Raw genomic sequence first — 17626 nt, 5'->3', positions numbered from 1 at the left:
TCTTAATAGCCTTCTTTGTCTGATATTGAATTGATACCAAGTAGTATTAAAAATCTTTGCCAATGACGCGACCAAAATATACCATTATATAAATTAATATCCGAATATATTCCGATCATTATCATATTTGATTCAGGTGCCGAGAAGCTCTATACAGGTAACAATTCGAAATTTCAGCGAAATCGGGTAATAATTGCTCCCTTCATGTGATTAAGCCCTAATTATACCCACCACCGAAAGATGGGGGTATATTCATTTTGTCATTCCTAGAGATGGATGATAGGAAAATACCCAAAAGTTAATACCCGGTAAATTGGGTAAATACCGGGGTATTTACCCATTTATACCCAAAAGCTGGGTATTTATAATTTTACAGATATTTTGTGTATAAAAACATTAAAAAAATTTTTTTTTGATGATTTCGTATTCTTTGTACATAAACCTGATCTTCTGAACTCATAAAATCGGATTTTAGTCATATATAGCCGCTATATAGCCCGATCTCCAGACTTAAAGTCTTCAGGCAATAAATTGGTAATTTTGCATCCGATTTCGATGAAATTTGGCACAGTGAGGCACTGGTAGACCCTGTGAAGTGCAGTTCAGATCGGACTATATTTGGATATAGCTGCCCTTAGACCGCCCACCCGATCTCCCGATATAGGATATTGAGGACATAAAAGATTCATTTATTAACCGAATTTGATGAAACTCTACACCCGGTAGAAACCCATCTCTAGTCATTCCCTTTGCAACACATCGAAATATCCATTTCCGACCCTATAAAGTAAGAACTTAAATCGGCGGATAGGTCTATATACTCAACTCAATATCTCTTTTTTTAAAGACTGTAGCGTGATTTCAACAGACAGACGGGCGGATCTACGATCTAGCCATGTCCGTCCGTCTGTTTGTTGAAATCACGCTACAGTCTTTAAAAAAAGAGATATTGAGTTGAAATTTTGCACAGATTCTTTTTTTGTTCATAAGCTAGTTAAATTCGAAGATGGACTTTATTGGACTATATCTAGATATAACTCCCATATAGACCGAATCGCCGATTTAAGTTCTTAGGCCCATAAAAGCCACATTTATTATCCGATTTTGCTGAAATTTCGGACAGTGAGTTAGCCTAAGTTTATCGACATACTTCTGGAATATGGCGCAGATCGGTCAAGATTTGGATATAGCTGCCATATAGACCGGTCTCTCGATTTAAGGTTTTGAGCCCTTAAGCTGAAGATTGGTCTCTATGCCAGCTATTTTTATAAGATAAAATTAGTATACCCCCCATAAGATGGGGGGTATACTAATTTCGTCATTCTGATTGTAACTACTCGAAATATTCGTCTGAGACCCCATAAAGTATATATATTCTTGATCGTCGTGAAATTTTATGTCGATCTAGCCATGTCCGTCCGTCCGTCCGTCTGTCTGTCGAAAGCACGCTAACTTCCGAAGGAGTAAAGCTAGCCGCTTGAAATTTTGCACAAATACTTCTTATTAGTGTAGGTCGGTTGGTATTGTAAATGGGCCATATCGGTACATGTTTTGATATAGCTGCCATATAAACCGATCTTGGGTCTTGACTTCTTGAGCCTCTAGAGTGCGCAATTCTTATCCGATTGGAATGAAATTTTGCACGACGTGTTTTGTTATGATATCAAACAACTGTGCCGAGTATAGTTCAAATCGGTTCATAACCTGATATAGCTGCCACATAAACCGATCTTGGGTCTTGACTTCTTGAGCCTCTAGCGTGCGCAATTCTTATCCGATCAGAATGAAATTTTGCACGACGTGTTATGTTATGATATCCAACAACTGTGCCAAGTATGGTTCAAATCGGTTTATAACCTGATATAGCTGCCATATAAACCGATCTTGGGTCTTGACTTCTTGAGCCTCTAGAGTGCGCAATTCTTAACGGATTGGGATGAAATTTAGCACGACGTGTTTTGTTATGATATCCAACAACTGTGCCAAGTATGGTTGAAATCGGTCCATAACCTGATATAGCTGTCATATAAACCGATCTGGGATCTGGATCTGGGATCTTCTTGAGCTTCTAGAGGGCGCAATTCCTATCCGATTTGGCTGAAATTTTGCATGACGTATTTTATTTTTACTTTCAACAACTGTGTCAAATAAGGTTCAAATCGGTTCATAACCTGATATAGCTGCAATATAAACCGATCTGGGATCTTGACTTCTTGACCCCTAGAGGTCGCAATTATTATCCGATATGCCTGAAATTTTGTACGACGGATCCTCTCATGACCATCAACAAACGTGTTTATAATGGTCTGAATCGGTCTATAGCCCGATAGAGATCCCATATAAATCGTTCTCTCTATTTTACTTCGTGAGCCCCAATGGGCGCAATTCTTATACGAATTGGCTGAAATTTTACACTGGTCTCCAACATATAATTTAATTGTGGTCCGAACCGGACCATATCTTGATATCGTTTTAATAGCAGAGAAACTCTTTTCTTATATCCTTTTTTGCCTAAGAAGAGATGCCGGGAAAAGAACTCGACAAATGCGATCCATGGTGGAGGGTATATAAGATTCGGCCCGGCCGAACTTAGCACGCTTTTACTTGTTTATTGTTACTTTCAACAACTACGTCCAAAAAAGTACAAGTCGGTTCATAACCTGATATAGCTGCCATATAAACCGATCTGGTAGCTTGACTTCTTGAGCCTCTAGAGGTCGCAATTATTATCCGATTTGCCTGAAATTTTGTACGACGGATTCTCTCATGACCATTAACATACCTGTTTATTATGGTCTGAATCAGTCTATAGCCCGATACAGCTCTCATATAAATCGATCTCTCTATTTTACTTCTTGAGCCCACAAAGGGCGCAATTCTTATTCGAATTGGCTGACATTTTACATAGGTCTCCAACATATAATTTAATTGTGGTCCAAACCGGACCATATCTTGATATCGCTCTAATAGCAGAGCAAATCTTTCTTATATATTTTTTGCCTAAGAAGAGATGCTGGGAAAAGAACTCGACAAATGCGATCCATGGTGGAGGGTATATAAGATTCGGCCCGGCCGAACTTAGCACGCTTTTACTTGTTAAATTTAACCCGGTCTGGACCATTTTCAGGACAGATGTTGGGAGTCTTACTACGGGTCGGATGTCGAGTCCCCTAGTGCAACTCACTGTTTCATATTTCAGCAAAATCGCGTTTCATATTTCAGCGCCTTACGACGATCCGAAATATATAGATTTTGTAGGGTCAGAAATGGATGTTTCGATGTGTTACAAACGGAATGAATAAATGAATATATCCCATATCCTATGGCGGTGGGTTAGGACTTTAATTCTATCTCTCACCTTCATAGCCTTGCAAACTAATGCACAAAAAGTAAAAAACCTATTAATCACTGTTTTAATCTAGCTGCCCCCTTTTTCAACCCCCCAAGGTATGCAACATCTTTTTAGATAATTAGTAAACCATGTAATATGCAACAAATTATAGTGCCATTTGCAAAACATAACCAGTTGTGAAAGCTTTTAAAACTCATTAGATTTAAGAAATCCCCCTTCTTAATCCTTATAGTTAACTCCAATTAGATTTTCCAGCAACAAAAGAAATCGTAGAAACTCTTTAACATATGTGGCGCCTACTTTGAGATGCGTGCGTTTTCTTTTGATTGGATAATAAAAATTTCCCCTAGGCCCAACTCAAAACAATCGCTAAATAAGCAAAAGCGAAAAAGCAAAGACATCAAAGCGTTTCGGATTTCTGTTAAGAAAACACAAAACAAAAATTCAAACAGGCATCAAGTACCTCAACTCACATACTCATAGGGTGCTGTAGAGATAGAAATCAGCAGCTGCAGTAGCATCGGGAATTCTTGTCGCGTCCCACACACGCTTAAAACGCATTTTATTTCAAAAGCTTCTTGCATAGAAGAATGGTTTGTCAACATTTTCAAGTCATTTGTTTTTGTCTAGAACGAATTTGAAAAAGAAATTCGTTGCCGTAATGACAAATGGAAAAGAATCCACCAAACGTGTGAATGGGACTCTATATTTTCACATGCCTTCAAAGGTAGAGAGAAGCTAAGAGTAGCAGTACAAGCTGCACAGAAACCTTTGGTTCGTTGTGCTGCAACATCTGCATTCAAGTGTTTATCTGCTGCATAATGCGAAATTCTTTTACAGAAGAGCTCTAGGACTTTAAACCCAAACCAATGGTGTTTTCGTCCTCTACCCCCCATTCTGTATTACCACAGTAAGCTAGTGAGTGTTGCGAACATTGCCTCTGCATACATCAGCAGCCATTGCCTGTTGGCTGTAGTAAAGGAGCAGTAATATCAAAAACACTTTGCAACATCAAAGCTCAAATGCCGTCAGTGAGTTGTCATCATGATGCCATAAACAAAAAGTAAATGTTTAATGAGTATTTTCAACTTTTCCCCGCTCTACTGGTTGCTGAATGAATGCAATACAACGCAATTGCTGCAACGTTAAGAAAACCAGGACCCCATTGCACACACATTCATATGCTCACAATCACGCTCGCACTCACACTCACTCTCTGGCACCTCTCATACATTTAGTTGCAATATCATTTCTTGTAAATTTGCTGTTATCCTTAAGCAAATGAATGATGTCCCTTGAAAGAATGGAACGAGGTTTAAAGCAGAAAGATAAGGAAAATGGTAATTATTGAGTTGCCCAAAAAGTAATTGCGGATTTTTTAAAAGAAAGTAAATGCATTTTTAATAAAACTTAGAATGAACTTTAATCAAAATTTGTCAACGCCGACTATATGAAAAATACGGAATTACTCTTTGGGCAACCCAATATGTACCAAAACTCACCAAAAGTTGTAAATTTTTAAATCTATGTCTTTTTTTCTGCTTTTGTTTTTTTTTTTTCCTCTGCATTTTTCTAGGCTGGAACACAATGAACCCAAGGTCTCAGTGTGAAGCGGCTAGAAACCTAGCTATTGCATGAAAACGTACACAGGGTCAAGATTAAATTTTCAGACAATGATAATGCTCCCAAGTTGGGACCTAAACAAACTAAAAACACCAACAACCAAGGACACAGCAAAAGATGTAATGGGATTGTCAGGTGATACCCGCGTACCTTCGGGCCCAACGGCAATAATGATAAGAATATGGAACAAAGGGTAGATATCCGCGAACAAATTTCATTTGGAAAAACGCAGCAATTAGAAGAAAGATGCACTCCAAAAATGGTCCTTTCCAAAATGTTTTGGGCTGTATAAAGGCAGAAGAATATTAACAGAGATGATCAAATTGGGGTGTCTGAGATCAAGGACTTCTTATTAACAAGTAAAATGCAAAGACAAAGCACTCGGGAAACTCTAACGAGTCCTTTGGAAAATTCGTTTGGATATAGGCAGACAGAATACTATTGTATTTACGGAAATGTCCGAACTGAAGAATCCCAAACGGAAGAATAGTTCGATATATGAAAAAAGTAAAGAAAGGTAAAAATCGAGCGGCCAAAAAAATGTTACCCCAAACTAAGATTTTTCCTTATATATGTAGGAAAGGCAACAAAAACTATACCTGCTTACGGAAATGTCACTAACTTTACCCTTTCCTTAAAGAAAGGGCACTAAAACTAATCATTCCTTAAGGAAAGGGCACTAAAACTCACGTAGCGTGATCATAATTTCATGCTGCATACAATAAAAAGTAAAAAGGCGTTAAGTTCGGCCGGCCCGAACTTTGGATACCCACCACCTCGGGTATATATGTAAACCACCTTTCATCAAAATTCGGTGAAAATTTCATACCTTATACTCATATACCTCATACCGATCTGAACTACAATATATACGACACGGATATCGAAAAGCCGAACATAAGGCACTGTGTCAAATTTCAGTGAAATCGGATTATAAATGCGCCTTTTATGGGGCCAAGACTTTAAATCGAGATATCGGTCTACATGGCAGCTATATCCAAATCTGGACCGATTTGGGCCAAGTTGCATAAACATGTCGAAGAGCCTTACACTAAGCACTGTCCCAAATTTCGGCGAAATCGGACAATAAATGCCTCTTTTATGGGCCCTAAACCTTAAATCCAGAGATCGGTCTATATGGCAGCTATATTCAAATCTGGACCGATCTGGGCAAAATTGAAGAAGGACGTCGAAGAGCCTAACCAAACTCACTGTCTCAAATTTCAGCGACATCGAACAATAAATGCGTCTTTTATGGCCCCAAAACCTAAAACCTAGATATCGGTCTATATGGCAGCTATATCCAAATATGGACCGATCTGTGCGATATTGCAGAAGTATGTCAAGGGGCATAACGCAACTCACTGTTCCAAATTTCGGCGACATCGGGCAATAAATGCGTCTTTTATGGGCCCAAAACCATAAATCAAGAAATCGGTCTATATGGCAGCTATATCCAAATTTGAACCGATCTGGACCAAATTGAAGAAATATGTCAAAGGGCCTAACGCATCTCATTGTCCCAAATTTCAGCAAAATCGGATAATGAATGTGGCTATTATGCGCCTTACACCATAAATTGGAGGATCGATCTATATGGCAGCTATATCCAAATCTGGACCGATCTGAGCCAAATTAACGAAGGATGTCGATGGGCATTACACAACTCACTGCCCCGAATTTCATCAAAATCGGATAATAAATGTGGCTTTTGTGGGCCTAAGACCCTAAACCGGAGGATCGGTCTATATGGCAGCTATATCCAAATCTGAACCGATCTGGACCAAATTGACGAAGGATGTGGAAAGGCCTAAGACAACTCACTGTCCCAAATTTCAGCGAAATCGGATAATAAATGTGGCTTTTATGGGCCTTAGACCCTAAATCGGAGGATCGGTCTATATGGCAGCTATATCCAAATCTGGAACGATCTGAGCCAAACTGTCAAAGACTGTCGAAGGGCCTAACACAACTCACTGTCCCAAATTTCAACAAAATCGGATAATAAATGTGGCTTTTATGGGCCTAAGACCCTAAATCGGCGGATCGGTCTATATGGGGATATAGTCCGATATAGCCCACTTTCGAACTTAACCTGCTTATGGACAAAAAAATTGCTCTGTGCAAAATTTCAATTCAATATCTCTATTTTTGAAGACTGTAGCGTTAATTTAACAGACAGACGGACGGACATGGCTAGATCGTCTTAGATTTTTACGCTGATCAAGAATATATATACTTTATAGGGTCGGAAATGGATATTTCGATGTGTTGCAAACGGAATGACAAAATGAATATACCCCCATCCGTCGGTGGTGGGTATAACAATGTCATGTAAATTAACATGTGAGTGGCAAGTGTCGTCACAACTCTGTGACTAAAGATTATAATGACAAACAAACACCCCATACCGATGACACCTAAAAATATCAGACACGGCGACAAGCCAATATTGTCGTTGACACTTTAATGACCCACTCCAATATTCATATTTTGTTCACTTAATCAATGTAAAAAACAGACCTACGAATTATTGCACTCCCAGCTAACAAAATTTTCCGATTTCGGTCTGACAATTGGATGAACCATCTGATATAGGATCCGATATCTTACGGACATCATAACTAAGAACGAGAGAAGTGGTTTTCATGTTGTCGGAACGACACGGCTGAAGGAAATTTTACGTCGTACCGAATTGGGACCCAATTCGTAGACGATTTCGGTTCGATTTCTTGACGAATGTCTTACAAAATGCGGACGATTTTGCCGACGAATCGTTCCGATTTCTTAACAAATGTCTTACAACTGATCAAACAAAACACAACTTTCAAGGCAACAATTAACGGCATCCCAAGCAATTCCAAGAAACAAGTAAAAACGCGTTAGGTTCATATATACCCACCACCTCGGGTATATATGTTAACCATCTTTCGTCATAATCCGGTAAAAAAAGCATAATTTATGCCCCCATAGCCGTCATATCGAAATATGTTCCTATTTTTATCAAATTCGGCACGGACATTGAGTACAAGTCATTGTTCAATTTTGTGGAACAAAATATTGGTCTTTTTTGTAGCTATATCCAAATATAGACCGATCCGAATCATATACGACAAGAATGTCGAAAAGCAAGTCACAGTGTCAATTGTCGGCGCAATCGGATTTTAAGTGCGCCTTTTATGGGACCAAGACTTTAAATCAAAAGATCGGCATATATGGCAGCTATATCCAAATCTGAACCGATCTGAGCCAAATTAAAAAGGGATGTCGAAGAGCCTAATACAACTCACTGTTCCAAATTTCAGTGAAAGCGGACAATTAATGAGCATTTTATACGCCCAAGATCTTAAATCGAGAAATCGGTCTATATGGCAGCTATATACAAAACTGATTTCATCTGGGCCAAATTGCAGAAACACGTCGAAAGGCCTATCACAACTCACTGTCCCAAATTTCAGTGACATTGAACAATAAATGCGCCTTTTATGGACCCAAAAATCTTAAATCGAAAGATCGGTCCATATTGCAGTTATATCCAAATCTTGACCGATCTGGGTCAAATTGGAGAAGGATGTCGAAGGGCCTAACAAAACGCAATCTCCTGAATTTAAACAAAATTGGTGAACAAGTGCCCCCTTTAAGGGCCCAAGACTTTAAATCGGTCTATATGGCAGCTATAAAAATTTCGCCGACATCGGAGAATAAATGCGCTTTTTATGGGTCCAAGACCTTAAATCGAGAGATCGGTCTATATGACAGCTGTACCCAATTCTGAATCGATCGGGGCTAAATTGCAAGAGGATATCGATTTGTGTTTGTTTGTTTGTTTGTTTGTTTGTTTGTTTGTTTGTTTGTTTGTTTGTTTGTTTGTTTGTTTGTTTGTTTGTTTGTTTGTTTGTTTGTTTGTTTGTTTGTTTGTTTGTTTGTTTGTTTGTTTGTTTGTTTGTTTGTTTGTTTGTTTGTTTGTTTGTTTGTTTGTTTGTTTGTTTGTTTGTTTGTTTGTTTGTTTGTTTGTTTGTTTGTTTGTTTGTTTGTTTGTTTGTTTGTTTGTTTGTTTGTTTGTTTGTTTGTTTGTTTGTTTGTTTGTTTGTTTGTTTGTTTGTTTGTTTGTTTGTTTGTTTGTTTGTTTGTTTGTTTGTTTGTTTGTTTGTTTGTTTGTTTGTTTGTTTGTTTGTTTGTTTGTTTGTTTGTTTGTTTGTTTGTTTGTTTGTTTGTTTGTTTGTTTGTTTGTTTGTTTGTTTGTTTGTTTGTTTGTTTGTTTGTTTGTTTGTTTGTTTGTTTGTTTGTTTGTTTGTTTGTTTGTTTGTTTGTTTGTTTGTTTGTTTGTTTGTTTGTTTGTTTGTTTGTTTGTTTGTTTGTTTGTTTGTTTGTTTGTTTGTTTGTTTGTTTGTTTGTTTGTTTGTTTGTTTGTTTGTTTGTTTGTTTGTTTGTTTGTTTGTTTGTTTGTTTGTTTGTTTGTTTGTTTGTTTGTTTGTTTGTTTGTTTGTTTGTGTGTTCCTTATTGACTCAGAAACGGCTTAACCGATTTTCTTGAAATTTTCACAGATGGTGCATAATGATCCCGTGATGAAAATAGGTTACTACATTTTTTGATATCTGAAGGGGGGCCGGACCCTCCCCCTTACCCTAATTTTCTAATAAGAATTGCACCCTCTAAGGTCTTAAGAAGGCAATATCCCAGGTCGGTTTATATGGCAGCTACATCAGGTTATGTACCGATTTAAACCATACTTAGCACATTTGCTAGAAGTCAGATCAAAATACTTCATGCAAAATTTCAGCCTAATCGGATGAGAATTGCGCCCTCTAGTGGATAAAAAAAGTCAAGATCAAAGACCGGTTTATATGGCAGCTATATCAAAACATGGACCGATATGGCCCATTTACAATCCCAATCGACCTACACTGACGAGAAGTATTTGTACAAAATTTCAAGTGACTAGCGTTACTCCATTGACACTTAGAGTGTTTTCGACAGACAAGGCTATATCGACTTAAAACGTCATGACGATCAAGAATATATGTACTTAATGGGGTCTCAGACGAACATTTCGAGATGTTACAAACGGAATGACGAAATTAGTATACCCCCATCGGTTGGTATAGCTGCCATATAAACCGATCTTGAGTCTTGACTTCTTGAGCCTCTAGAGTGCGCAATTCTTATCCGATTGGAATGAAATTTTGCACGACGTGTTTTGTTATTATATCCAACAACTGTGCCAAGTATGATTCAAATCGGTCCATAATCTGATATAGCTGTCATATAAACCGATCTTGGGTCTTGACTTCTTGAGCCTCCGGAGTGCGCAATTCTTATCCGATTGGAATGAAATTTTGGCACGACGTGTTTTGTTATTATATCCAACAACTGTGCCAAGTATGGTTCAAATCGGTCCATAATCTGATATAGCTGTCATATAAACCGATCTGGGATCTTGACTTCTTGAGCCTCTAGAGGTCGCAATTATTATCCGATTTGCCTGAAATTTTGTACAACGGATCCACTCATGACCATCAACATACGTGTTTATTATGGTCTGAATCGGTCTATAGCCCGATACAGCTCTTATATAAATCGATCTCTCTATTCTACTTCTTGAGCCCACAAAGAGCGCAATTCTTATTCGAATTGGCTGACATTTTACACAGGTCTCCAACATATAATTTAATTGTGGTCCAAACCGGACCATATCTTGATATCGCTCTAATAGCAGAGCAAATCTTTTCTTATATCCTTTTTTTTTGCCTAAGAAGAGATGCCGGGAAAAGAAATCGACAAATGCGATCCATGGTGGAGGGTATATAAGATTCGGCCCGGCCGAACTTAGCGCGCTTTTACTTGTTTTTTTTTTTTTGTCCATAAGCAAGTTAAGACTATATCTTCATATAGCGCCTATATAGACGATCTCTCCATTAAAAGTCATGGGACCATACAAGGCGCATTTATGGTCTGATATCGCCAAAATTTGGGTCAGTAGGTTGTGTTAGGCCTCTCGACATCTTTCTGCAATTTGGCCTACAACGGTCCAGATTTGGATACAGCTGCCATATAGACCGATCTCTCGATTTAAAGCCTTAGGTCCATAATTGGCCCATTTATTGTCCGATTTTGCCGAAATTTGGGACAGTGAATTGTATTAGGCCCTTCAACATCGCTCTACATTTGGCCCAGATCGGTTCAGATTTGGATATAGCTGCCATATTGACCGACCTATCGATTTAAGGTCTTGGCCCCATAAAAAGCGCACTTATAATCCGATTTCGCTGAAATTTTACACTGTATCTTATGTTAGGCTATTCGACATCCGTGTCGTATATGGTTCAGATCGGTTTATATTTGGATATAGCCACCAAAAAGACCAATATTTTGATCTTGACAATGACTTGTACTTTTTAGACCACTCAATGTCGGTACCGATTTTGTACAAATCGGACCCTATTTCGATATAGTTGCTCACTTTATTTACTTTAGTTGGCTATGACAGAATATTTGTTCCACCAGCCGAACGTAGAATAGCGTTCCAAGCGTCTCGATCTTCTGCGTTCATTCTAAAATTTCTGACACCAAGTTTCGAGGTGTCTCGCACAACTTGATTTTTCCATCGGGCTTTTGGTCTTCCCGGTTTGCGTGTACCACCGTGTTTTCCTTCAAAAGACTACTTTGCTGGAGCTTCTTCATCCATTCTGACAACATGGCCTAGCCAACGCAGCCGTTGTATTTTGGTGTGTGTAACTAAGCTATCGTCGTCATACAGCTCGTGGTTCATATGTCACCTATATTCTCCATTAACGCAAACAAGTCCATATATATTACGAATAATCTTTCTCTCAAATACTCCAAACACTGCCTCATCTGCTTTCACAAGTACTCATGCCTCAGAACCATATAACAGCACGGGTAGTATCAGTGTCTTGTATAGTGTAATCTTCGTCTGTCGAGAGGTGGCCTTGTTTCTAAACTGATTACTTAGTCCAAAGTAGCATCTGTTTGCCAGTATTATTCTTCGTTTAATCTTAAAACTGGTGTCATTCGTTTGGGTTACGGCGGTAGATAAAGTTACTGACCGTCTCAAAGTTATGGTTCCCAACTTTCTCCATTTTCTTTATCTGCTCGGTTGTGCAAGGCTTTTTGGGAGTTGAAACCATCCATTTCGTTTTATCTCCATTTATTGCCAGACCCATTTTGACTGACTCTCTTTTGATTCTTTCAAAGGCTGCAGTTACTACTTCCGGGGACCGACCTATGATATCGATGTTGTAGGCATAGGCGAGTTGCTACTCTTGTGATTAGTGTGCCATATCTATTCATATCTGCATCTCGTATAATCTTCTCCAGCAGGATATTAAAGAGATCACACGATAGGCTGTCTTCTTGTCTGAAACCTCATTAGATATTAAATGGTTCGGAGAGATTTTTTCCTATTCTTTCTGAGGAACGCGTATCAGCAAGTGTCATCCTGCAGAGAGTTTGTAGTCAACAAAGAGATGGTAGGTGTTGATTTGTCTTTCTCGGGTCTTTTCCAGGATTTGGTTCAGTGTGAATATCTGGTCTAGGGTGGATTTAACAGTTCTAAAGCCGCATTGGTAGGACCCAATTATCTTATTGACTTAAGGTTTTAATCTTTCACACAGTACGCTCGAGAGTATCTTGTATGCGATGGGGAGGAGACTTATTGCTCAGTAGTTGGCACATTCGTCTTGTCTCCTTTCTTGTGTACTGGACATAGTATGCTGAAGTTCCAATAATCGGGTATGAGTTTTTCTTACCAGATTGCGCAGATAAGCTGATGCATCAGCGTGTCGCCTCCGGTCTTAAATAGTTCAGCGGGTAACCCGTCGACTCCTTGTGCCTTGTTGTTCTTTAGTCGGGTTACTGCTACTTGGACCTCAATGTGACTAGGAGGTAAACATTCTATACCATCATCAGGGATTGGTTCTGCGGTATCCTCTTCGCCGCCAACATCGGACACTAGCAGTTGGGTAAAATGTTCTTTCCATATCCTCAGCATGTTGTCTGTGTCAGTTACCAGATTTCCTTCTTTGTCTCTGCAGGAGGATGTGCCTGCGCCAAAGCCATCGGTTTGGTGTTTAATTCTTTGGTAGAATTTCCGGACTTCATTCTGACTCCTGTACATCTTAGTTCGGTCATACTCACGTCTTTCCATTTGCTTTTTCTTTCTGTGGAATAGACGTTTCTCCTCTATTCTTTTCTCCCGATACCTCTCCTTCATCTGGAGCATTGCTACTGATTGCAGGGTTGCTCTATATGCCTCATTCTTGGTTTCAGTAGCATCTCGACTCTCTTGGTCGTACCATGGGTTTCTGGGAGGGGGCTTCCAGTACCCAAGAACGGATTTCGCGGCATTTTCCATGGAGTGGGCAATAGTTTGCCACTGCGCCATTATATCATCGGAACGAGGAGTGCATTTGGGTCAGTCGAGTGGAGTTTGCCGCTGCCATTTGTTGTGTTTGCAGCTTTTCAATGTCCAGCTTCCGCGCTGTTTCAGATCGTACTTTCCTCGCCATGTTCAAACGGGTGCGAACCTTTGCTGCAACAAGGCAACGATCCGAATCTATATTCGCTCCGCGGATCGATCGTACATCTAACACGCTGGATGAATGCCTTCCATCTATCACAACGTGATCAATTTGGTTTCTCGTGTTTTGATCGGGTGACAGCTATGTGGCTTTGTGAATATTTTTATGTTGAAATCTGATGCTACTAACTACCATGTTTTTTACCGCGGCGAAATCTCTCAGCCTCAACCCATTACTGGACGTTATCTCGTGGAGGCTAAACTTTCCGACTGTTGAACCAAAAATGTCTTCCTTCGCTATTTTCGCATTAAAAGCTCCCAGAACGATTTTAAAATCATGGGCGGGGCAGCGGTCATACTCTCTCTCAAGGCGCTCTTAGAAAATATCCTTGGTCTGCTCGTCTTTGTCTTCCGTCGGGGCATGGGCACAAATAAGCCAGATGTTGAAGAATTTGGCTGTTATGCGGATTGAGGCTAGCCTCTCATCCACCGGAGTAAATCTGGTGACAAGTTGTTTCAGTCTCTGACTAACCGCTAATCCACAGCCAAATTCATGCGTCGTGTTATGGCAGCTATAGTATAGTTCGTCACCGTTTGGTGTTGTAGTGACGCCATTCCCAGTCCATCGCACTTCCTGTAAGGCGGTAATATCTGCCTTGTACTTCTCTAATATATAGTTGCTGTGGGGGCATAAATTGCATTTTTCTTCGTATTAGGACGAAAGGTGTGTATATATGTAACATACCCAATGTGGTGGGTATCCAAAGTTCGGCCCTGCTTAACGCCTTTTTTCTTGGTTCTTTTTTTTCAAGGCATATTGGTTTACGCAGCAGCTGTATTCAAATAATATATATCCACTGTTTCAAAAATCAGAAAAATCAATAAATAAATTCGACTAATAGGGGGTTTAGTCCAGATATATCCTAAATATGGTCCGATCTGAACCATATTTGGTACATTTCCACATTGGCTCAACTTTCAGCTTCTTCTATACACAAGACCATATATAGGCAGATCGGTCTATACAAGAGCTATATGTAAATATAGTCCGATATGGTTAATATTCGGTTCACATTCATATATCCGGGTGGCTGTTTTGAGCCTAACCCTAGTACGGTCTGATACTTGGTGTATTAGTGCCAAATACTGTTTCAAAGTTTAGCGAAATTAAAAAATAAATTCTGCTGTTGTGTGTCGCCAGGATTAGGAGGGGATAACCACCAATGGCAATTTTTATACCCACCACCATAGGATGGGGGTATACTAATCTAGTCATCCCGTTTGTACCATCTCGAAATAATCGTCTAAGACCCCATCTTCTTATACATAAAATTTAATTAGTATTTGTTTGTTTGTCGGTTTGTTCCGTATAGACTCAAAAACGGATTGTGTAGGTTGGGTTAAAAGGAAACATAGGCTAAATGAATGAATTTCATATTTAAAATTGAGTCCAAGTAACTGGGGGCCGCCCCAAACCCTCTAAAATAGTTTTTTTGGACGATCATGAAAATATGGGATTCAAATGAAAGGTATTCGGGATTAGATTGCGAATATGGTCAGTAAGGTGAAATAGGCTTTATAATTTGTTCATTTGGGAAGGGGGCGGACCCTCCCCCGTTACCCAAAAAACACCACCAAAAATCAAAAGTGGACCAATCGGGACAATAGGGGTATCAAATGAAAGGTATTGAAAAATAGAATACGAATATAGAATAAATTTGGGTCTAAGTACCAATCGGGCCGGCCCAACCCCAAAATTCGTCCAAACAGACATATTGGACGTTCATGTCAATTTGGGCCTCAAATGAAAGGTATTCGGGAGTAGATTACGTATCTGGCATACAAAATCAAATCGAAGTATAGGGGGTCACCCTACCCCCCAAAAACGCCCTAAATGGTTTCCGTAGAATTAACAAGTAAAAGCGTGCTAAGTTCGGCCGGGCCGAATCTTATATACCCTCCACCATGGATCGCATTTGTCGAGTTCTTTTCCCGGCATCTCTTCTTAGGCAAAAAATATATAAGAAAGATTTGCTCTGCTATTAGAGCGATATCAAGATATGGTCCGGTTTGGACCACAATTAAATTATATGTTGGAGACCTGTGTAAAATGTCAGCCAATTCGAATAAGAATTGCGCCCTTTGTGGGCTCAAGAAGTAAAATAGAGAGATCGATTTATAAGGGAGCTGTATCGGGCTATATACCGATTCAGACCATAATAAACATGTATGTTAATGGTCATGAGAGAATCCGTCGTACAAAATTTCAGGCATATCGGATAATAATTGCGACCTTTAGAGGCTCAAGAACTCAAGACCCAAGATCGGTTTATATGGCAGCTATATCAGGTTATGAACCGATTTGAACCATACTTGGCACAGTTGTTGGATGTCATAACAAAACACATCGTGCAAAATTTCATATCAATCGGATAAGAATTGCGCACTCTAGAGGCTCAAGAAGTCAAGACCCAAGATCGGTTTATATGGCAGCTATATCAGGTTATAAACCGATTTAAACCATACTTGGCACAGTTGTTGGATGTCATAACAAAACACATCGTGCAAAATTTCATCCCAATCGGATAAGAATTGCGCACTCTAGAGGCTGAAGAAGTCAAGACCCAAGATCGGTTTATATGGCAGCTATATCAGGTTATGAACCGATTTGAACCATACTTGGCACAGTTGTTGGATGTCATAACAAAACACATCGTGCAAAATTTCATATCAATCGGATAAGAATTGCGCACTCTAGAGGCTCAAGAAGTCAAGACCCAAGATCGGTTTATATGGCAGCTATATCAGGTTATGGACCGATTTTAACCATACTTGGCACAGTTGTTGGATGTCAAAACAAAACACATCGTGCAAAATTTCATCCCAATCGGATAAGAATTGCGCACTCTAGAGGCTGAAGAAGTCAAGACCCAAGATCGGTTTATATGGCAGCTATATCAAAACATGAACCGATATGGCCCATTTACAATACCAACCGACCTACACTAATAAGAAGTATTTGTGCAAAATTTCAAGCGGCTAGCTTTACTCCTTCGGAAGTTAGCGTGCTTTCGACAGACAGACGGACGGACGGACGGACAGACGGACGGACATGGCTAGATCGACATAAAATTTCACGACGATCAAGAATATATATACTTTATGGGGTCTCAGACGAATATTTCGAGTAGTTACAATCAGAATGACGAAATTAGTATACCCCCCATCTTATGGTGGAGGGTATAAAAACGGCTGAAACGATTTTCTTAAAATTTTCACAGATTGTGTACGTTTGTCTGGAATTAAACATAAGCTATACAATTTTTAGATATCGCATGGAGGCGGTATCTAAACCAACAACGCCATCCAAAAGTGGACCGATAGGCACAATATGGGTATAAAATGAAAGGACTAGAAAACGAATATCGTATTAAAATTTGGGTCCAAGTACCCAGCGGGCCTCCCCGACCCGAAAACTCTTCTAAACAGATATATTCGACGTTCATGTCAATATGGGCTTGAAATGAAAAGTATTCGACAGTAGTACCCCCATAGGGTATATTAGCCGACCATGTCTCTATTGAACTCAAATGAAAGGTATTTGGGAGAAGATATGTCAATAAAATTTGTGTTCAAGTCTAGGTGGCACTTTTCTTTCCAAAAATAAGTCAAATAGGTTGATTGACCCATTATGACAATATAGGACTCAAATGAAAGGTATTTGAAAGTAGAAAACGAATTTGATATCCAATTTTGGATTCCAGTGTTTGAGGGTACGCCCTAAAGAGCCCCCTAAACCGAAATTTATTTCCGACTAGTTGACCCGGGCCTGCTGCGCTGCACCTTCTTATACTTTATATGGACCAAAGTTTACTTGGAATATTTATTTTCGACAATTAAAGAGCTTTTAGTGAAATACCATGCTACGAAAATAGTATATCGCTTGACGAGCAATTTAACAATATAAGTGCCTTTATCTGAATCCCATATGATCTTTATTGGTCTACGAATTTAAGTATGGATGTAAGGTGTACTCCATTCTTAAAATACTTTATTTCAGCCCCATATTCTCATCTGATTTAGGGGCGTTTTCGGGGTTGAGGTGGTTCCC

Source organism: Stomoxys calcitrans, chromosome 1, assembly GCF_963082655.1.
Source record: "Stomoxys calcitrans chromosome 1, idStoCalc2.1, whole genome shotgun sequence".
Taxonomy (NCBI): Eukaryota; Metazoa; Arthropoda; class Insecta; order Diptera; family Muscidae; genus Stomoxys; species Stomoxys calcitrans.
The sequence above is the reverse complement of the archived record's forward strand: the minus strand, read 5'-3'. Positions refer to the sequence as shown.